This window comes from Borostomias antarcticus, assembly GCF_949987555.1.
Source record: "Borostomias antarcticus genome assembly, chromosome: 13".
NCBI lineage: Eukaryota > Metazoa > Chordata > Actinopteri > Stomiiformes > Stomiidae > Borostomias > Borostomias antarcticus.
Genome location: NC_140246.1, coordinates 22,130,606 through 22,153,219, shown reverse-complemented (window position 1 = coordinate 22,153,219; position 22,614 = coordinate 22,130,606). Strand labels below are relative to the sequence as shown.

Here is a 22,614-nt window from a genome sequence, read left to right as displayed (position 1 = left end):
TGCAAATTAGGCATTATATGCTCTAAATATGCGCTAATTTGCATAATTTCAGGAATCCATTTTTTTTAACTGGTTCAAGCCAGATTCAAAATTCTTGTTTCATTTTGTTCACATATCCCTATTCAAACTTTGTCCAAGGGGGATTTTTGATATCTCTTTTCTTCACTTCAGAAATCAGAAAATACTGTCAACAGTCATAAAAAGACCAATTTTCGCCATGTTTTAGGGATAAACTGTTATATAAATCAGGCTATGAATGAAATTTAAAAAATCCCCCTTGGACAAACTCTCAGAATATGGATTGGAACAAAACTGGAAAGTTAGGTGTATGTAGGTGCTACTCAAGTGGTGGTTTTGATGTCCCTAAGATGAGAAATAACTCATTTTGAGAAAACGGGCTTTGAAAATTTGTATTGTAAAAAACCATACATTTGCATTGTAAACCAATATTGACAAACACAATATCCAATCACATCATTAGTAACAACATTACACAACATCTGAAAACACATAGAAACAGAAAACTGAATAACACAGCATGTTGTGGATTCAGAATAGTCCAGGAGTAGACATTTTGTATAGAGAAGTAAGACCTGTTTGTTGGAAGCCCACTCACCACGTCAAGGTACAGCCCACGAGTGGGATGTTAGTAAGACGAGACTAGAGACGAGACAATGTTAGTAGGGAAGAGAACATTCCCTTTTAGAAAGCTTGTATTATTTTGTTAAACAGATCATGGACAAAGATAGACACATTTGACGAGGACATGCATGAGAAAACAGATTATCTAGCTTTTTGTGTTTTTTTAAGCGTTTTACATGGAGAAAACATGAATGAATGAATGAACATGAAGAGTAAGCTGATTCATAAATACACAGGACAAGATGTGGTAAACAATGCAGGGTAAACACCAATAGAAGCTAAATATAGATTGCCAAACAAACAAGTGATATAACCATCGTCAAAAGCAACACCATAGGAGACATCAGGCTACGCCGTCATAGGTCTGCAGAGTCACTCCTCAGATGGCACCACACTAGCTATCAACAAAACTGTTCTAGGCAGCTGGTTTGTAGAACCCACTCAGCTGCAGTCTACAAAACTATTCTAAGCAGCTAGTTTGTAGAACCCACTCAGCTGCAGTCCCCAAAACTGTCCTAAAACCACAATATGTTCCTGGTGCGCATGGGGTTGTCATCAGTGAAGCGGACTACCCCATATTGCCGCCTTCATGTTGTCCACTGAACGCTGGTTATTGAGAATTATTGTAATAATTCTCAATAACTGTAATAATTTTGTAACATTTTGCATTTATTGGCAGTCAGCTTACCTACCTCTGGGTCCACATCTGCATATGCCTGCCTAATCTGCTCTCTGCTTCTGTGCAAGGACTCCAGACCTCTCTCTATTTCAGCAACTGAAATTAAAACAGTTTATTTGGTCAGTTTATGGATGCATGTAGAAATGCCACAGGTAGAGAGAGGGAGACTACTGTGCATATGTAGGCTATAAGCTTCTGATATTGGCTAGAGAGAGAGAGAGAGAGAGAGAGAGAGAGAGAGAGAGAGAGAGAGAGAAAGAGGGAACACGTTTCAATAGCCTACCTGTCACCCTCTCTGTCATGTTTCTGATACGTTTTCAGATGAAGCCCTGGGATCCCTAACACTTTACTAATCTTTTGGAGAGCTGCATACCCCAACCCTAACTCGTGCGCTAAGAGGACCATCCTCACATTGACATCAAATGCAACATCATTCCTAGTTGTTGACACTTTTGCGATAGCCATTTCTCACAAAGACTGCACTCTAAGAGCAAAGTACTACAGAACCCACTATTCTGAGGATCTATGTTAATTTTAAGACCAGTCCCTGCACAATTAGGACAAATCAACCCAGTTATCAGCTCATTCAAACGCGCCGCATCTCTCTGCTGCTCACTGGACATGCTAACGCCAGCCCCATCTCCCTGCTGCTCACTGGACATGCTAGCACCGGCTAATGACAACTAGCGCGAATAGGCACTTTATATCTCATAAATGTAAACGTTTCCATTTAGTTTCTCTTGTTTTCTGTTCAACCTTGCGGGCAAACACTGTTGTCATTGTTACTTATTACGTTTAGAACGCTTTACAGACGGCATTGTTTGGATTAGATATCAGGAAATGGAAACGTGTCACATGACGCGCTGAACCAATCACGTTCTCAGAAATCAACAACAGCCAATGAGATTTCACGTTTAGCATCAAACCCGCCTTTGTATTTCCACGATTGGTTGCTGATACAAATGAAATTATCAGGTTTGGTTGCGATAACATCAGGCTAGAGAGAGAGATCTATCTATCGATATATCACAACAGGGGATCCAAAAGACGGCCGCGCTCTGGTTCGTTGCGAAAAGATGCTAACTTTTGGTGATTTTAGGAAGAATCTACAGACGCAAACAGACTAAATGAAGTAAAATAAACATCTAAATGCGTATTTTTGATGTTTTATTTCCACTAGTATGAAAGAAGACATGTTATGGAAGCAAACTAGCACAAAATCTCAAATTTGACCAGGGCGTTGAAAAACGATGTTTTCACCTACCGTGTCTCCCCTTAAGTTTAGTTCTGCATTCTTCGCATTCATCAGCCATATTTTCTTTGAAAACCCAAATGAACTTTGGGCGAGACGTTGCAGCCTATATTTTTTGACAACCCTTCCTGTCACTATCTTTGAGATGAGTTGCCTTTCCTTTTCTCCCCGTGAGTTGCTGTAATTCTGTTGGATGTCCTCCACTAAGGCCTCATGGAAGAGAAGGGTCTTTTGTATTGTAGCGCGTGGTAGCTGTCTCATTTGTTTGTTCACTTTTGTACGTGGAGATGGATTATTCTGTTTCATACGTTGAATTATTTTCTTATACTTCTCTTTTTTTCAGGTTTGAGTCTGTAGCTGCTTTTGTAAGTCTTTAATTTCTTTATGGAGCTTTGCTGATGTCTTTCTCCTCCTTTTAAGCCCTTCATTATGTTGCCTGAAACACACAAGTACAAAATTACAATGTTGTTAAATATATAAATTAAACGATGTATGCTACCCTAGGTACATTGTACATTGTTCCATCTATGTATTACACATTTCACTATGAAGTACGGGTTATTAAAGGGGCTATCAGTCTTCCTGGAGGCATGCTAACAACATTTAAAATAATAATGTACTGTATATTGTTTTATCCCAATTATTAATTTGAAACAATGTTTCTGATATAGTTTGAAATTTGGGTTCGGGTCCTCTGACTTACGAACATGTGGCCACCTCTCATAAACACCACTTTAACCAGCTATGCCAACGACAACCTAGTAATTCGATGGCACTGGTGGGCGGTATTTATACTGAGGAGTTGAGTTTAACCAATTCAACTCGGTTACATATGGGAATGTATTGATGCATTTATTACAAGAGGCGCGGGCCGCTTCCATGCAGTCCGACATCTTTATTTTCTATTGAGTGTAAAAGGTCAATTTGCTTCTGCTGGCAGCATGGTGCCCAAACGTTTATTCATGTTTTTAGCATCTAGGAAGACTGATAGCCCCTTTAATATACTTACATCACTCATTTTATACATAATCCATTTCATACACTACTAGCACTAACTCTCATCCTGACCTAGAAGTGCTTGGCTCTGGATTAGTTCTGTCTGGTGAAACCTGGGGAGTATCTGGAGGTGTGGTGAGGTGCTTTAGGGCTTCTTTCCTGGACTTGATACTGTAGTAAGTCTCCCTCCACTTTTTGCGACGTCTGCGCTTTTCCCTCTTACTAATGTCATTGACTGTTTTCATCCTGCCTGATGCTATGTCCTCCCTGTATTTTTGCTGCTCCTTCTTTAAGTATCTCTCTCTCCTTTCTGGGTCGGCATCGCGTCGGGCGCGACAACGCCGCTGCTTCTCTGCAGCACTTAATCGATTGGCTCCCTGAAAGTAATTATGTTCACATTGTAAAACTGAAAACATCTAGAGAACTGTAAAGCTTAAAATAAAATGAATAGTATCATAATTAATCAATGTTATACCAGATACACATTTAAAATCAATTTCATTCAAACCTCTCACTCCTGTTACTCTTATTCAGTCCTGTTACCCTTTATATGAGTAACAGGACTGAAAGTAACAGGACTGGAATTTCTGCATTAGCATTAGCTATGCAGCTACATGGCACATATAACATCAGTGCTAATAGCATGAGAACACTTAGCACCTTCAAGTGGTTCACCAAAACTATCTTAAAAAAAAACAAAAAACATAACATATAAGAAATAATTTAGGTAACAGGACTGTATGTTGAGATTGACATTCTCAGTTATACTTACACTATGATCAACATGACAGAAAATAGAGTGAGAGAACTTACTTTTGGTCTTCCCATGACCTTGAGGAGAGTCAAATGATGCAACTTCCTGTTGATTCTGTCATTTGTGGAATGTTCCAAATTTTTAGATGGGGGAATGTGTCAGGATAACAGGACTGAGTGAAAACCTGGGGACGTGACTAAAATGTGTATTTTAACTAACATATTATGAATTTCTGACAAGAACATGTATTTTATGGCTAAATTGGAAATGGAGTCACACAATAATACAAAAAAAAAAAGTTTTCTGAAGGATTTTAATAATTATATTTCATGGTGAAGTGTAGTGTTAGAGCGTAGGGACGGGCTAAAATCAATTTTTTTCTGTGTTCTATGTAGTTTTTATTAATGTTTTACATGATCTTTCTTATAATTGCAATTAGGACAAAGAGCAAGACACTTTGCTTGATAATATAATGTATTATACAGATACTTTCCATGCATAATTATGCATGTAATGTCCTGGGGACAGAAAAGGCACCGATTTGGCGGAATGGCCCACATATAAATCCTAAACCACCTGCAAATCTGGGCTGAGGTTTCACTATGTGTTCTATTTAATTTGAGTGTTGAAGCAAACTGAAAAAACAGTATTATCCGTCACATAACAGGATTATACAAAAACTACCAGAACAATTATTAATGGAGGGATGTAGCATAAGCCAACGTAGAACCCATCCAAGAGACATGAACCCAGGACTAGTGCCCTTCTACTCCTCCCAAAGACATGGACAATGGGCTAGTGCCCGTCATTTTCACCCCCCAGAGGAATGAACACTGGACCTAATTTATGTACAGTAGGACCCCACTCATCCGAACTTCAGAGATCCGAACCTCCCGGTCTACCGGACAGGCTTAAAAAAACTTTTTTTTTTTTTTTGCCTGCTATCTGGTTACTGGTGGGATTTTCATTACAGTACTGTACCCTACTGTGAATAAAAACTGAACTGTATGTAGACCTACATGTTGCCTGTAGGCTGTAGCCTACTGTCACGTTTCATTTCTTTGTTACTCTAATGTCGAGCGCAAAACGCAAACGAGTCTGCTGCGCGAGAGCTGCATTCTTTGGTAGCCAGAAAGCGCGTCAGCAACCTGAAGCAGAGGAGCATCGAGTCATTTTTCGTTCCCAGTTAATGGACTTCAGGAACACAGACGTGTTGTGGGCATGTAGATTAGACTACTAGACCTACTGTATTTGTTAAATTATAGCCTACAGCCTAGGCCACGTTAGCCTACATCGGTTGTTTTAGAGACTTTCTTTTAGGCTAAAATAGCCTAAGACACGACAACTTGTCTGTCATTTCATTTATTTATTTATTGATTATCATTTGCTCTAATTGTTCTAATGTTGGGTTGTTTTTAGGCTATACCATGTTGTTCTGCGAATACAGTAGCCTATCGATGCAGCATACGCCTCATTTGAGAATAAAGTAATGTATTTGATCAAAGCACGCACTCAAGTGGAAATTCGGTTATTTTATTATAGGCTACTGTAGGTCTGTTATAGGCTAGGCTATATGAGTTTAGTTGGCTATTTGATTGCAATTTTGATGCATTTTCACAAGTAATAAAGGGTATTTATTGGTCTATTATGAGTCTATATGAAACAAGTATACCACTTATTGAATTTGGTGCATTTTAACATAAGTTTCAGTCATCCGGACATTTCAGAGATACGAACGACCTTCGGTCCCGTTGGGTTCGGATAAGTGGGGTCCTACTGTATATAGTTTTGTAACTTATCCATCCATCCATCTTCATCCGCTTATCCGGGGTCGGGTCGTGGAGGCAGCAGTTCCAGCAGGGGACCCCAGACATCCCTTTCCCTGGCAGCATCAACCATCTCTGCCTGGGGAATCTTTAGCCGCTCCCAGGCCAGTGCGCCCGCTACCTATTCCTGGGTCTACCCCGCGGCCAGCTGGACACGCCTGGAACACCTCCCTAGGGAGGCACCCAGGAGGCATCCTCACTAGATGCCAAAACCACCTCAACTGACTCCTTTCAACGCAAAGGAGCAGTGGCTCTACTCCGTCTCTCCCGGATGACTGAACTTCTCACCCGATCTCTCAGGGAGACCCCAGACACCCTCCGGAGAAAACTCATTTTGGCCGCTTGTATCCGTGATCTCGTTCTTTTGGTCATGACCCATCCTTCATGACCATAGGTGAGGGTGGGGACTAAGATAGACCGGTAGATCGAGAGCTTTGCCTTTTGGCTCAGCTCTCTTTTTGTCACAACAGTGCAGTAAAGCGACTGCAGAACCGCACCAGCTGCTCCATTCTCTGGCCAAACTCCCTCTCCATGGTTCCCTCACTCGTGAACAAGACCCCCAGACACTTGAACTCCTTCACTTGGGGTAAGTACTCATTTCCTACTCAGAGTGGGCAAACCACCGGTTTCCTGCTGAGAACCATGGCCTCAGATTTAGAGGTGCTGATTCTCATCCCAGCCGCTTCACACTCAGTTGCAAACCGATCCAAAGAGTGCTGGAGGTCGCAGGCCGATGTTGCCATCAGGACCACATCATCTGCAAACAACAGCAGCTCCCCAGCTCATCGAACTGCAAACTCACCTCCCCACGGCTACGCCTCGATATCCTGTCTATGAAAATCACAAACAGGATTGGTGACAAAGCGCAGCCCTGGCGGAGGCCAACCCCAACTGGAAAGGAAACCGACTTACTGCCGAGGACACGGACACAGCTCTCGCTCTGGGTGTACAGGGATTGGATGGCCCTAAGTAGGGACCCCCTCACCCCATACTCCCGCATTAACCCTCCACAAGACCTCTCGAGGGACCCGGTCATAAACCCGGAAATTGACGATGACCCCCCTTCATCCTCCGGCTCTGCCTCGATCGTAGAGGGTGGGTTAGTCCGGTTCAGGAGTTCCTCAAAGTGCTCTTCCCAACGCTCAACGACCTCCTCAGTTGAGGTCAGCAGTGTCGGATGGTCTTCCAGAAACACCTTGGTGCCGACCAAAAGTCCTTCTCCATGGTTGCTCCGAACTCCTCCCACACCCGCTGCTTTCCCTTGGTCATGGCCGAGGCCGCAGCCCTCCGGGCCCGTTGATACGGTGCGACTGCTTCTCCCGGGCTAACTTCTTCAGTCGGACAGCTTCCCCGACCATCGGTGTCCACCACGGTGTCCAAGGGTTACCGCCCCTTGAGGTACCTATGGCCCTCAGGCCACAGCTCACAGCCGCAGCTTCAGAAATGGAGGCTTTGAACACCAACCACTCGTGTTCGATGTCCCCAACCTCCACAGGGATGCCTGAGAAGCTCAGCCGGAGGTGGCAGTTGAATTCTCTTCCTCCAGACGATCCCAGTTCACCCTCACTACACGCTTGGGTTTTCCAGGTCAGATCAGATGATACGATCAACGACCTTCGGCCTAAGGTGTTCTGTTCAAGTGTACTTGTGGGCATCCTTGTGTTTATCAGCATGCTGATGAAGGCTTAAGGCCGAAACGTTCATTCCTGCCCATTTAAGTTTTGAAGACCATTGTCTATCTCATGAGTGCCGGTGCTTTCCTTCATTTATTATAGCACTTGACCTGGCACCTGTGACTGCTCCAGATTAATTTGGAGTTGTGCGCATTCGTATGCTTTTTTGCATCCTTGTGTTCGAACATGGTGCTTGTTATGGACAAATTGTGACTAGCACAGAAGTCCAACAACAAAACACCACTCAGGTTCAGATCGTGGTGGCCATGCCTCCCAATCATGCCCCTCCGTGCATTGAAGTCCCCCAATAGGACTAGGGATGGGTCTCATGAATTATTATCGATACTGATACTATTATTGAGACTGCTTAACGATTGGAGTCTTTATCGATCCCACTATGCAGTAAAGTTTACTTAGACTTAGGAGGGTAAAGTTATTTTCGACCACAGATGGACGTTGTCACAACATCGAAGCTGCACGCTGATTTCACTTTTTGTGAATTGATCAGATGTGTCGGGGGTGGGAGCACCCAAACTGCTCTGTAATTGGTCAGAATTACATGCAGAGGTCAGGTAAATAAAGTGGAGAGAAAAAGCACAATGGAGAGAAAACTACTGGGATTGATCACAGCGCTGGCCGTCCTGTATTATATAGTTTGCATTCACCACTATATGCAAAGTATACAGTTTGAAAATGAGTTGCGGCTGTGGCTGGAAAACAATGTTTTGTGCTGCACTGGAGAAGAGGAATGCGCATATCGAGACAGTACAGGAGAAGGCATGTGTTAAGAATCTTCCGGAACCGTGGCATTGTCATCAGCCGACAATATTACCGCAGATCCAGGTATGCCTGTGTGCGGCCTACACCAGCTCAGCACTGATATGTGACTACAGGCGGCTAGCTACGGGAGCTGGTATAATCCAAATGTGTATTTTTTTCTTGAGTTTGATCGAATCGAGGTCGGATCATGTTCTCACCACACAAAGACCATACCAGAGTTCACTTGGGACCAGATAGACACCATCCGTTTCGAGGAGGTCTCGGTACGGTCGTTTTGGTGCGCACCCGAGTGCGATGGCTGCATTGACACCTGCTTTAACGAACCGCACCAATGGGGAAAGCGAACTCTGGTACGAGCGTAGGTCCTTAGGGTGTATTCACATACTGTATGTTAGTGCGCACCATTGATGCGCACCAAAAGCAAAAGTGATACATTGTTTCATTTCTCAGCTACTGCGGTTCGCTTTCACACAGCACTTTCTTTACTCTGGTCCAAATGCAGCACCACAACCCACAATGCAAAGCTCAGCTGACTTCAGGAGCCTTTTAAGGTCAAACATGTGGTGTGCACAAGGTAGTTGCGTCGGATTGCGCTACGATCGGATTGTTGCTGACGAATGACGACGACAATATTCTCGGCACCAACAACGATCGTAGCGCAGAGAATGTGAGCCGGAGAATAGCCAGTCTGCGCGCTGGCCTGTGCGCATGCGTGCTGGAGCAAGTGGGGAAAGGCGTGTAAAGATCATATTACAGAGGCTAAAGACCCCGTATTTGAAAACCACTACAATGCCTCGCGTTGAGGAATCTCAACTGTCGATTCATCCAATCTGATTGATGAAAACAACCGTTTAGCGGCCGAAAATAGATTTTGAGAAACTGCATTCTCGGTGCCCCGATCACCGTCATTACATGGATATACTGGCTCGCGCTGGATTTTAAATTTCTTCTACAGGCCTCCGAACTACACAAAAGTGATCTCGGTGAGTCAAACTTCTTATAATATGTCGTAAATAAGGTCCAGGTTGTCAAAAACGAGCATTGCCCTTTAACTGGTTTAGAAAATGTATGCATGATATTTAGAATTGTAAATGCAACGGTTTCTTGTTATGGATGACTTATGTCTCGGACTTATCCCATCTGAGACATAGTCCTCCATGAACGGATGGGATTAATAGATGAGGATGTTACAGATGGACCGCTAGACTACAGATAGTAAATTGCCAGTTTGGGAACCTTTAAAAGTCTAGCTGAGTACCTAGGACTGGAATAAGGAACTGATTAGCACTGATAAGATACTGTAAGGACAAGTGATTACATGAATTCCAATGTACCTGTACTTGTTACACATGGCAAATAAACTTGCTATTCTATTCTATTAACCTGATATCCACTTATTTTTTTAATCCTCAGATCTTTCCCATGCTATTATGGCTCAAAAGCAGGCAAGCGTGGCAAAAAAAGGTTTTTAACTGCCACAAAAGAGCCCACCAGTAAGACATTTACTTTGCATTTTTACCTGCTGCCAAAACATACAAGCAGGACACCTTTGCCAGCAAAGGAGCTTGAACTTCTGCAGATGGGTCTGGGAAGACAGACCGTATGTATTCCTGAAGACAGCAATCACACAGAGGTACAGTTATCAGTCCAGTAGTTTGTCTCAGTGTGAAATGCAGTCACGACAAGACATAGCCTTAGTCATGTGCCACTTTTTCCCTATGTTCTTTCTCTGTCCCTCTGCTTTGCTTATCCAAGATTTCAAGGATCCTGACTGAGGCATACCCAAAAATGGAGGCCCTTCGCGGAGGATGGCTCTTGCACAAAGCAGCAGGTGTGCAACACAAAAATCTAAGATTTCGCTTTGCTTGGTTTTTGTCTTTTACTGTTATTTACGACATCCCGATTTCCATCACTGTCATTTTTTTCTGTAAACAGACTTAATTGTGAATTAAGTACTTATTGTAGCATAACAGATTTAACCATTGACATTCTTTTGCTCATCAACAAAATAAGGAAATCTGATTTTCACCTGGTTTCCACCTGCCTTAGCTGCACTTAATGCCGATTTTCTATTTCTTTTTCCTTCAAAGGTGGTAGTGGTCAAAGAAAACTGATAGTAATTCCGCCAGAAGCAGAGGGCTACTGTGCTACAGCTCTGCGAGCTGTGTCAAGTGGTGGCAAAGCCACGTTCTATATAGTGCCACTCCAGGAGACTTTGGACACCTCTCCTCTGCCTCCTGACAGCCACCACTTTGCGAAGATGCCCAAGAGCACATGCCAGCAGTGCAACGAATCCATGCCGTTGCATATGCTGTCAGTGCACATACAGACTTGTAAGGGAGAACTGTCAGATGACACTGAGTATGAGGAACAGGTGAGGGCAAAGTGTTTTGGTGCCAGTAGGGCTGGGCTATGTCTCGAATTAATTTGATTAATTAGCATTAAGCTTTTTACACAATGTGAAAAATGGCTAAATTGCAAAATGGAGATAAGTGCTTCCTCTGCTGTCACAGTCACTCAAACGCCAGCGCCAGCACCAGCAGTTCTTTCAGGGCACATTTCAAAATCTAGGTTTGGTCCTCCAAAACCTTTCTAATCTTTCAAATATATCCGCTTTGCATGCCTCTCTCTCTGCCGATTGCTCAGGTGTTTATCGCCCAGCCCTAGGTGCCAGTGATAATTGGAACATGACCGGAAAGATATGGATTGTTTATTGAATGTATTGCCTTGTCTTTATGAATCTGCAGACCGCCAAAGATGTATGGGTGGTTGAGGACAAGACGAAGGTAAACGTAACACATCACATCAAAAACAACTATCGTTCCAGTTGGTTGTGTTGAGCCGTATGGATTTTCAGAGGTGGCTATTCTCATGCAGTGGATTCATTTGGAGATGTGACTCGTCTCTTAAGCAGTTCTCAAATTTGGGCCGTGTTTATTAGCCTACCCTGTAGTAGGACATCTAAGCCTACCAAAATTGATGACATAGCCTACTTAAATGACATAGGCCTACTGGAATGCCTCTCAATGTTTCCACTGTTTATTCTAAAAGGTCAGTGTATAAAGAAAACTATTTTTGAATCCTGTTTTCTCTTGAGTCCATGTAAACAGAAAAAAAATAGATTAAAATCGTGAATCGTCCATATTTTGGCCATATCGCCCCCAGCCCTAGGTGCCAGTGATAATTGGAACATGACCGGAAATACATGGATTGTTTATTAATTGTTTATTGAAAGTATTGCCTTGTCGTTATGAATCTGCAGACCGCCGAAGATGCATGGGTGGTTGAGGACAAGACGAAGAATGTAAACATAACACATCGCTAACCTCAAAAAACACTATTGTTCCTGTTGGGCCAGTATCTGTCAGTGTGTTAGGTGTTTGTAACATAACAGCCTTTTCAAATTTCAGGTGGTTTGTCCAATTTGCACCAAAGAATTCACAGAAGATTACATCACAATCCATGCTAGCCATTGTGGAGAAAGGTGATCTGCTTTGCTTGTGTTAAGTATCATAAACATCTTTGAATATAAGCATCATGATGTCTGTGTATATGCATTGTTTTAGCCTTGGACTTTATGTTATTTTTTATCTTGTTTCATGTAGTGATAGTGAGACATGTGCATGGAGTTCTGCTGCAAACAACACTGATGAAAGTACTCCTGCTCAAGCTCCTGTATGTACACCAAAAAGGTAAGTTGTGTTTTTAAGGCAAGCTTACCATTTACATTAAATACAGAATGGGCCACTTTCGTTATTGTTCTACCAACAGCCAGTCACAACATTGGCTGTCTCTCAAATTTATTAAAGAAGCTGTTCACCAATCAACAAAACACATTACACAATCACATAACCATCTCTTATGTGAGACCAACTCTGTTGGTCCGATTGTGAGTTAGTAGCCTTAATATCTTCCAAAACACCATGCATGTTAAAAGGGAGTAAGGTTTACAAACATGTTTGTGATTGATTCAATATATCTTGCCCTTCACAGTGCAGACGATGTACTAAGCTTCCTTGAAGAGCAAGTCGACACCACTAAAGAATTTAAACTGTGTGTAAGCAGAGAAGACCTTCTAGAGAGGGGCATTCTTCAGTGGAACAGGAAGAAAGTCTCTCCAGTCAGTACAGTCAAAGTACAGTACATAGGAGAGGCAGGCATTGATACTGGAGCTCTTAGGAAAGAGTTTCTGACTGGTGAGTTTATGTACGTGTCTTGCTCTGATGGATAACAATAACAAAGGGTAATCTTAAAGCAGGTCTTGCTCTTGGCTTAAGATATGTGACAGCGGCTGGTGATTTGGTCTGCAACTCGGCAAACCCCGAAATGCGCTAGAGGGCAAAATAGCTAAAAAAAACTTTTTTTTTCGTTTTTTGTTTTTTTGCGTATTACCAAAGTTGAAGTTGTGAAGAACCTACTTACTATAACAGACAACAGTTTTAGGTTCACGAAATACGTTTAATTAGTCTGCAAACTAAGCTCGTTTTTAGCTGATTTCGAGCCGGGCTTGGGGGCGGGCAGATCGATTAGCATGATTTGGTTTCATTGGCTATTGCTTCCGGGTTCTCCGCCCCCCACCCTTCCCCAACAACACGCCAGCTTTGTTTACATTCAGTTCCAAGTTTAACCATGGATGCTACAGCATTTGCTAAAGAGAAGACGGGGATGGCATCCAGGACATGGAAAGAGTTTTAAGAGCAGCTAAAACTCCAGCAGAGCGGGACTCGTTCGTACACGGAGTTTTATTCTTGATGACCTGTGATACAGAGATGACAGTATCAGCAAAGCATGTTGCTACCAAGCGAACGCGAACGACGTAGCAGATTCACACCACCGCCAAGCATTCTGCTTTGCTTTGGGGTAAGCTGATCTTTATACTATCTGTGCTGTTTACATTACATTAACGTTAGTCTTTTAGCAGTAGCTCCTTTCTAAACAAGTGACTAAGTCTAGCTAGCATAACAAACTAACAAAGGCTAGCTAGCTAACGTTAGCCAACATGCTAGTTAGCTGAGCTAGCCCTTTGTTCCTAAACTAGCCAGCGTGGCAGCTAATATCGAGCTAGGTAGCTATATTATAGAGAGAAACAGAATGAGAGAGCATGAGAGCTATGGTAGTCTGACACCTTTGTTTTTTGTTTTGGTTACAGGATGAGCAAAAAGGTGAGGATTTGCAGCTCTCCCTGGGCCCCTCCATACCAGCCAGCAAGAAGATCACTATGCACTACAGCTTTGATTTTGCACAACAGGTGAGAATACGTTCATCCTATCATGCATTAGCTAGTCTATTTAATCAACACATTCTGGTACTATTTTATCTATATGGAGTGCCAGTACTGTGGACAATAGTTTCATGTACTTTCTTCCTTCTATTCTATTGCAGTTTTGATACTGAGAGACCTGGCATGGTTGTGGCCAGAGAACACCGTGATGCACCGGCAGTCGAGTTTCAGCTGCTGCGCAAGCCTGATGTCCTGCCCCCCAGAGAAGGTCTTCTTGTGCAAGCCCCACCCGGACTGGACATGGCCAGACAGACGTATCTCTTTGACAAGATCAGAGAGTTCTGTTCTGATGAGGGACGAGACGTCACATGTCCCCCGCCAAACTCCACAGCAGCTCAGAACAAGACTGTCCGCTTGTAGATTCACTGCAGATCATCAGGACGGACAGCACTGCAGGAGAAAGGCCACAGCCTTTCCTGTTTGTATACTGAAGCGTTGCTTGTTCTCTTGCACAGACTTGCCCACACTTGCACAGACTGCATTGTTAGAATATTGAATACTGAGCTGAGTACTGTTGTTATTACCTTGAGTATTGAGCTGGGGACTGTTATTACTTTGTTGTACACTTGATCACAATGAACACTATGCACCTTGTCTATAAAACAGACAACTGACTGTACACTTTAACACTTAGACAGTTGCCTTTTTTTGTACACTTAACTACTTATGCTTGTACTTTATATCATGTATGTGACAATAAAGAACGTTAAATTTGAACTTCATTTATATTGTTCTTAACTGCATTCACAACACAAGATTAATACTGACTCAGAGTGTGGGGTCATCAGTGAGAGAGCACCTCACTTGGCAGCCACTCTCAGGTAATACCCCAAGTTGACAGCCACTCTGACAGATAATGACAGATCGTCCAGTGGGGGAGTGGCTGGGGGAGGGGTTACCAGGCCATTGTTCACGCCCATTACCTGGCAGTCAGAGGTGTGAAAATGTTGGAGAACTTTAGAGGGAGATTTCTCAGCTAAGTTGATTTGGCAGTACTAGCATTAAAATAAGCATATCTTCTTCAAATATGTTCAGATTTCAATGTATGAGACCTCATTTGAAAGCTTACTGAAAAATGAAAATGCCTAGTTGAGGACCAAATTACCAGCGGCGGTCACATATGGTTTCAGGTGTTGAGAACAGATTCTTCGAGGGAACTGGGAGCCGGGGCAAAAATCCCAAGTACTCCTTGACAGACTTGGATAACGAGAATTTCAGGTGAAGTCTTTTTCTATTTGAATGAAACGTAGACAAGGACTGTTTTCATTGTATTTTACAACTTACAACTACAACTTTTTCCCCTTTTAAAAACAGAACTGTTGGTGAAATATTGGCTGTCAGCCTAGCACAAGGTGGCCCAGCTCCTGCATTTCTGAATGAGTGGTGCTACAATTTCCTCTGCACAGGAGAAGTGACCTTGCATTCTCTGTCTAAGGAGGATGTGACTGATTTAGAATCTTCTCTTCTCATCAGCAGGGTAAACACTCACTTTTACTCTTTTTTAGATATGCATCAGGTCTAACATTTGAACATATTATCTCACCCTGTCTTCTTTTACTATTTTGTCTTTTCAGGTTGAAAATGCTGCAGATCCTGAAACACTGATGTCGTTAGCTGATGATATACTAACCTGTGGATATACTCGCCAGATTAAAGAGGAGTGTAAAGAAATCATCATTCAGTAAGGACTTTGAGAATAAAGCTAATTTGTGATATCATTTTTGTACTTTTTTTTATTTTTAACCACTTTTTGCATGATTTGTCTTCAAAGGGCTATTGTCTTGCACTCTACAACAAGACTGGTCCCAATCCTCCAACAACTGCGCAAAGGTATGGCACTGTACGGCCTGGTGGATCAGATGGCTGAAAACTCTGAGGCTTGCAAATCCCTGTTCGTTCCTGGGAAGATCATCAAAGTAAGTGCATCAATTATAATATTCTGTTCTTCCTGACATTGCTCTTTTCCCCGTATTTCTAGTTTTTAAACACTGAGATCCAATATTCATCAAAAATTGCTTTATTTACTGTTTTCTTTGTAGCCGGACGCTGATTTCATAATGATGCACTGCAAGCCAAGTTTCAGTGAAAAAGGAACATTGAATGAGAACGCTGAGAGGAAGGTTGTCAACTTCCTACAAGATTTCCTGGAGGAGCTTGAAGCAGCAGGTACATAACGTATTACGTCAGTTTTATAATGGTTCTACTGTGCGGAACACTAAGAAACACCCATAGATATTTAAAATTATCTTCAGACTTAGTTAATCTGCTATGCTGCATTTCTTTGACCATATTCTTCTAAAAATAAATGTTACAAGGACACAAGTTTTGGACCGTAAGCCAAAGTAGCTCTTGTCTAGTCTTAATTTTATTGAAAACTGAATCTTACATTGCAGATGAGACAGTCGGTACTGCTGCTGACGACACAGAACCCCTCTCCGTGCAGGATGTCCTCAAGTGGATGACGGGTCAAGCACACATCCCCATCCTCCCACAGGAAAAGAGAGATTTTAAAATCACATTTGATTTTGAACATAGCTGTAGGGAGAAGCTAGGTGTTCACACTGTGTGCTACCCTACAGTGAGTGCGTGCAGTTGTACAGTAACATTTCCAGTTCAGCATCTGACTAATGGCCCTGAGTTCAAAAAAATAATGACGGAGGCAGTTAGATATGGTGGAGGATTTTTTAGAGTTTAATTAGTAATATATACCAGGCGATTTGTGTCTGTGGGAGGTTTGGGAGTTTAGTGTAGAAAGATATACCAGGCGATTTGTGTCTGTGGGAGGTTTGGGAGTTTAGTGTAGAAAGATATACCAGACGATTTGTGTCTGTGGGAGGTTTGGGAGTTTAGTGTAGAAAGATATACCAGGCGATTTGTGTCTAGGAGGTTTGGGAGTTTAGATTTACTCTGTCAGCTACAGAAATCCCTGGGACCATGTCCTCACAGCTGTAGTACAAACTGTTGAAAATAAGTGCAAGTGTGTACACGTCTCAGAAACCATTGCACCATTATGTGTTTACATGAAGAATATTAGAAAACTGACAAAACTGACATCTCTGAATAGGTTAATGTATCAGGAGGACAGCAGTGTTATAAAATGTTTGTTTGCATAGAGACGATAAATGGTTTCCTTTGCTGCACTTTGAATGTTATATCTCTCGCCACAATACAGGGTTGTGCTGTTTATTGATCTTGCAGCTTTTTGTATATCGTTACTTTATATACAGTTGTGATGTAGAGCTTGTTACAGTAGTGCCTAGAAAAGTCACTCAACTGTTGAATAAAAATTGTTTCAGTGTAAAATATTTCTTATTGCTTTCTAGAATAGATGTCATTAAATTTTCAAAATCACACTGCAATGCTCTTTTCCGTCAGCAGATGGCGCAGGGGGTCATTCTGACAAGATTTATATTTCTAGCATTATCTGTAGAGTTAATGTGCAGAATGACGCCAATTATTTTAATGTTTCATAACTGAAGCACATTTGTTATAGTTCCTGACATTGCCAAAGTGTTATGACTCCTCAATGACACAGGGTTCTTCCGTTGTACCTTACATGCTGAATTCACTGCACACAGTGATCACAATTTCCAATAAATAAAGTTTTATTTTATGTCACAGGGAGTTGTTTATACAGGCCTACGATAATTCATAGACTCCCTGATGATACAGCAGTGATAGGCCTGATCTCCAATTATGATGAGGGCCTATCTGGAGGAAGTGAGGCTCCTGACCCAGTGGTGTCAGGATAACAACCTCCATCTGAACGTCAAAGACAAAGGAGATGCTGGTGGACCTTGGGAGGAAGCAGGAGAGGAACTACACCCCCATAACCATCAACGGGGCCCCTGTAGAGAGAGTGGACAGTTTCAAGTACCTTGGTGTCCAGATCACCAAGGACCTGACATGGTCAACACAGACACTCGGTGAGGAAAGCACGATTGAGAGCATCCTGACTGGGAATATCACCACCTGGTACAGGAACAGCAGCACGCAGGATCACAAGGCCCTACAGAGTGGAACGGTCAGCGGAACATGCATTAGGGGGGCCACTCCCTCACCTCGGGGACATCTACACCAAGAGATGCAAGACCAAGGCCAACAGAATCCTGAAGGACCCCAGCCACCTGTTCTCTCTGCTTCAGTCAGGGAAACGTACCGCACCCACATGGAAGGCACAGAGAGACTAAGAAAGAGCTTTTTCCCCCAGGCCATCCGGCACCTGAGTGACTAGCTAGTATATACAGTGTCACCACATTTAGATACATAGGGGCGAATTCACTAAAGGATTCCATTTTCAGAGACGTGGTGGTATTTAAGCGCAAGGGGGGTGTCATGGCCAGCCTTTCCGCTGATTATGGCAGCAGTGATTGTTGCGAGGCGAAGGCATCGCAATGCCAGGCATGTTGTTTGTGAGAGAATATTTAAAAGAAGAATGTCACTTTTTGATTTAACACTAGAACCGCAGCGGCTCACTATATAGGCCTACCTATATCGGCCAGTAGCCGTTCAATGGACGTAGCTTACCATAAGAACGCATTGTTTTTTACGGTATACGGTTTTAGGATTGTACTGTACAACTCAAGGCTTAATGTTCTCCTTTCATACTACTCACTATGACTATGGCAATAAAATAACACAACAAAATGTTATTTTCGCACTAAATAAAATTCATAATTATCTAATTATCTAGTTGATATACGAATAAAACAATAAGCCGTTGTATTGGCTATGGGCTACTAGTTGTAGGTTATTGGCTACACGAGTTGATGCGCTCTGCTCTTATGCGCGGTTGAAGCGGCAGCTCAAATACACTTCACACATCTGCACCTTGGCAGTGCAACTGCCACAGACAGTTTTGGTGCACTTTGTGCACTGGTAGACAGTTCTGTTCTTGCTGCAGCTTGTCTTCACCATGCAGGTATTTTTTTGGGGGTGTTCTTCTGTGGACACTGCGAGAGCCGCCGCCGGTGGCTGTTTGGACGCCATCCATCGGCGCGCAGCTCTTCAGCCAACTGGAGGATGAAGTTGCGTCTGGGGAGGCTCTTTAGACTATGCGTCTCTCCACCAGTCCCCAGCGAGTCCAAGCTCCCCCAATGAATAATACTTATTTATAATAGTCTACATAGTGCGAAACTGTGAATATAATAGGCTATACATATAGCGCGAAACTGCGCATTCCCTATAGCCATTCATTGAACGGCTGGCGGCCGATATAGGTATAAATTTAAAAAAAACATAAAAAATATATAGTGTATTTGATGATCTAGAAAATATTTAACAATAGGGGGTGCAACAGAACACCATTTTAGGAAAAGTCATTGACTGGCGGACTTCCGGAGATACAGGTTGCCAGCTCAAACAATTCTTGCACTATTCGACCAAATCAAAGATGACATTGAGCCAGTCAATAAAAGATCCCATGCAATACCTGGGATTACCAAACTGCTGGCAACACTGCAGGTTCTTGCGTCTGGATCGTTCCAGACACCGATGGCAGGTGGCTCTGGTCTATCACAGCCATCCATCAGCAGGGCCATGTGGAAGGTTCTACCAGCAATTGTAAGACTAGCTCCACAAAACATCACATTTCCTCAAAACATGCGGGAAATTGAGGAGACAAAGCAGGAGTTTTTCAACTTTTCTGTATTCCCCAATGTTGTGGGTGCAATTGACTGCACTCACATACCCATAGAACCACCATTAGAAAACGAGCATGTCTTTCGTAATAGGAAGCAAACATACTCCATGAACACCCAGGTAGTATGCAACGGCAATAACATTGTCACGAATGTGGTTGCCAAATTCCCTGGGTCGGTACACGACAGCTACATTTTTAGGAGCAGCGGCCTGTATGGGATCATGCAAGACATGGAGGACAATACCTGGTTACTGGGTAAGAAAGTTGTTTAGAGAAAACGTTACTGCTTTAATATTCATTGCAAATGTGCAATTAAAATATGTGCTTTTGTATTATAGGTGACGGCAGGTATCATCTTCAGCCATGGATGATGACTCCCGTGCGTAATCCTTCCAACATTGGATAGGCGGCGTACAACCGGGCTCACATCAGGACGCGCGGTGTCATTGAGCGCACATTTGGAATCCTGAAAAGCCGTTTTAGATGCCTAGATCGTACCGGTGGGGCAATGTTATACACTCCACCAAAAGTATGCCAGATCATCATAGCGTGCTGCATCTTGCATAACATAAAATGACAATTTTTCCTTTGTTCGTCTTTTCAAATCATTCCACCTCCGTTTGCAGTCTTCCGCGTTTACACACACCAATGGCACTGACTGCTTGGGAAATTAAACCCCAAATATGATTTTTTGCTGCAGCCGTGATCTTTTTTTGCGGAAAGCTGTGAGACATGTTTTTGAACCTCGTTCGTGAGGACTTCAAGTTCGCGGAGTAAAAATCGTATCTTTCTTTTTCTGTCTGCCATCCTCCAATGATATGCATACGAGTTGTATGCGCAGTATTTATAGTCATTTCCTATATCAGCAGCAAATTCCACTCATCCGCAAACACCGAATGGGCGTGTTTGCGCTGGGATATTATTAGCGCAATGTCTTTAGTGAATGGGTTTTTACAACGGAACACATAGCTGGAGCAACTGACGCGCAATGTTGCATTAACTGCCGCAATTCCGCTTTAGTGAATTCGCCCCATAGTGTCAGTATATCTAGTGTATAAAATATATCACTGTATACGACAGATGACAGGCTACTATTTGACAAATGAATCTGAATCTGACTGAGACTCTCCTTTGTAACCACCCAACATGTGTGTAAATAATCATGAGATGTTGAAAAGTGACAGTGAGCATGATTACATGCAAAATTGAACCCATTCACACATCGAATGGCAAGGAGATGTCGGCATGGGCTGTCCCGTTATGATCATTGGATGTGCTATGAATATTATTGGAATGTTGATCAAGGTACTGGCAAAACATTACATTGAACATAATTTTGAGTTCTTCAATAGACCTAATACTTTTAGATTGTTTTCATTGTGTAGGATAGACTACTGTATGTCTCTACGCATTACATTACAATAATTAAGCAGACGCTTTTATCCAAATCATTATAGACCTATGCATGACTGAGATAAGGCAATATACTACAAAAAAGTTGAGTTAGATTATTGGCAGGGCTGCCGTTAAGTGTATTGTGTTGCAGTTATGAATAGTAATGCTTCATATTTGTTTTTAGATCAAATTGATGTAAACAATAAAATAAACAAGAATCAGGTGAAGCTAAAATCGTATTCCTATACCGCAACAGACATCAAAACTCTGCCGCGAGCCCCACACTCAACCGTCGCCCTCTGCTGGTCGTGTGCCCAAAATACACTTAATCAAACCCAGAAAGAAAATAGACCAAATTGTACGAAAATATTTTATTTGTGATGTCAAAAGCTGAGTGTTGGAAATGGTGATGTCCACCTGTTTCACATCCTCCAGCTACTGCTTCCTGAGGTTCCACACAGAATAGGACATCAGTGTGCTTTGTCAAATAAAACACTGATTCAAAACACACAAAAATATTCAGACACACCCACCCACTCCTACATATATAGACTAACCACTCTACTCCAACACCTACACACCTACAAAAAAGAAAGTAATGCCATACCCTAACCCTAAAGTAATCTATCCACTAATCTCTATCCACAACTAATATACTGCATATCCGGCAGCAGCATGGTTCGACGATGGTTTGATATTTCAGATACTATGCAAGAAACGTATGTATAAGTCACGACCATGTGATGGTGAATGTTCAAAAGGATTGATGGCTCTCTGTAGCTCTGACAGGGCTTGCTCATCTAGTGGGCACTCAATTTCAGGAACCTCAATTGCACCACTGTAGTCTTCTGATAGTATGGCACTCTCCCAGTCCTCAAGTAGTACCTCAAGTCTCTCCCCTTCGTCTAGATCTTGCATATGTCCCATATGCCACAGCTGGTGTGGAGTGAGATTTCCCTCAGTCCGTAGAGGGTGATGATTCCATCCTCCAATGAAGGTATCCAGGTCTGCTCGGAGGCGAGGAAGAAAGATGTAGTGCACACCAAAGAGATGGAGGGTGTTGGAGATGTCAAGCAGACCATCCTCTTCAAGAGTGTGTAGAATGTCATGGTACTTGCTGGTAACAGCAACCCAGACGTCTCGCCAAAGGCGCTTTATCCTGAAACGCAGTTGTTATTAATTGACAGGTGTGTCTAGCTAAAATAGTGTAGGAGCAGTTGTGCGGCAAAAACAGAGCTTATAATAAAACAGAGCTTATAATAATAACTATAATAAGTATGCCAGACAACTAAAAAGCAACTACATAAAAAAAAACATACCTTTGATTGTGCACACTCTTTCCTGATATGAAGCTTGCTCTTCCTGTTCCACGTGTAGCAAACATGAAATGTGCAATGTCTACATTTTCCACTCCCTGGTCCCCCCTAACCCTGCATTTGAAATGAAAATGAATAATATACATTACTTTCAAATCCAGTAGATGCCAGTGGCAGACAGAAATAGTTAGTGAAAGCGAGGTTTATAAGGAACCCATCTAAAGGCCAATGTCATTTTTCTATAGCAAGTACACAGTGCAATCTACATTTATTTAATAATGATACGTTGAATCCCAAAAATGTCTGTGGTCACTTTACTTGTTATTATTAACTTTAACTTAATGTAAAAATGTCAGATCTCAATCCTCATGTTTGTGTT

The 22,614-nt window shown here is 42.5% G+C and overlaps 3 long non-coding RNA genes across 3 annotated transcripts; all 3 read left to right on the top strand.

Moving 5' to 3' along the window:
* Nucleotides 1–11,787: 11,787 nt before the first annotated feature.
* Nucleotides 11,788–12,840, top strand: LOC311316932. The gene is made up of 4 exons (XR_014630731.1): nucleotides 11,788–11,906; nucleotides 12,013–12,086; nucleotides 12,208–12,294; nucleotides 12,596–12,840. It is a non-coding gene; the product is annotated as an uncharacterized lncRNA (long non-coding RNA).
* Nucleotides 12,841–15,001: 2,161 nt separating this feature from the next.
* Nucleotides 15,002–15,551, top strand: LOC311317141. Its single transcript, XR_014630749.1, has 3 exons — nucleotides 15,002–15,101; nucleotides 15,198–15,360; nucleotides 15,458–15,551. It is a non-coding gene; the product is annotated as an uncharacterized lncRNA (long non-coding RNA).
* A 108-nt stretch (nucleotides 15,552–15,659) lies between these two features.
* Nucleotides 15,660–16,488, top strand: LOC311316687. Its single transcript, XR_014630728.1, has 3 exons — nucleotides 15,660–15,799; nucleotides 15,923–16,049; nucleotides 16,277–16,488. It is a non-coding gene; the product is annotated as an uncharacterized lncRNA (long non-coding RNA).
* Nucleotides 16,489–22,614: the final 6,126 nt, after the last annotated feature.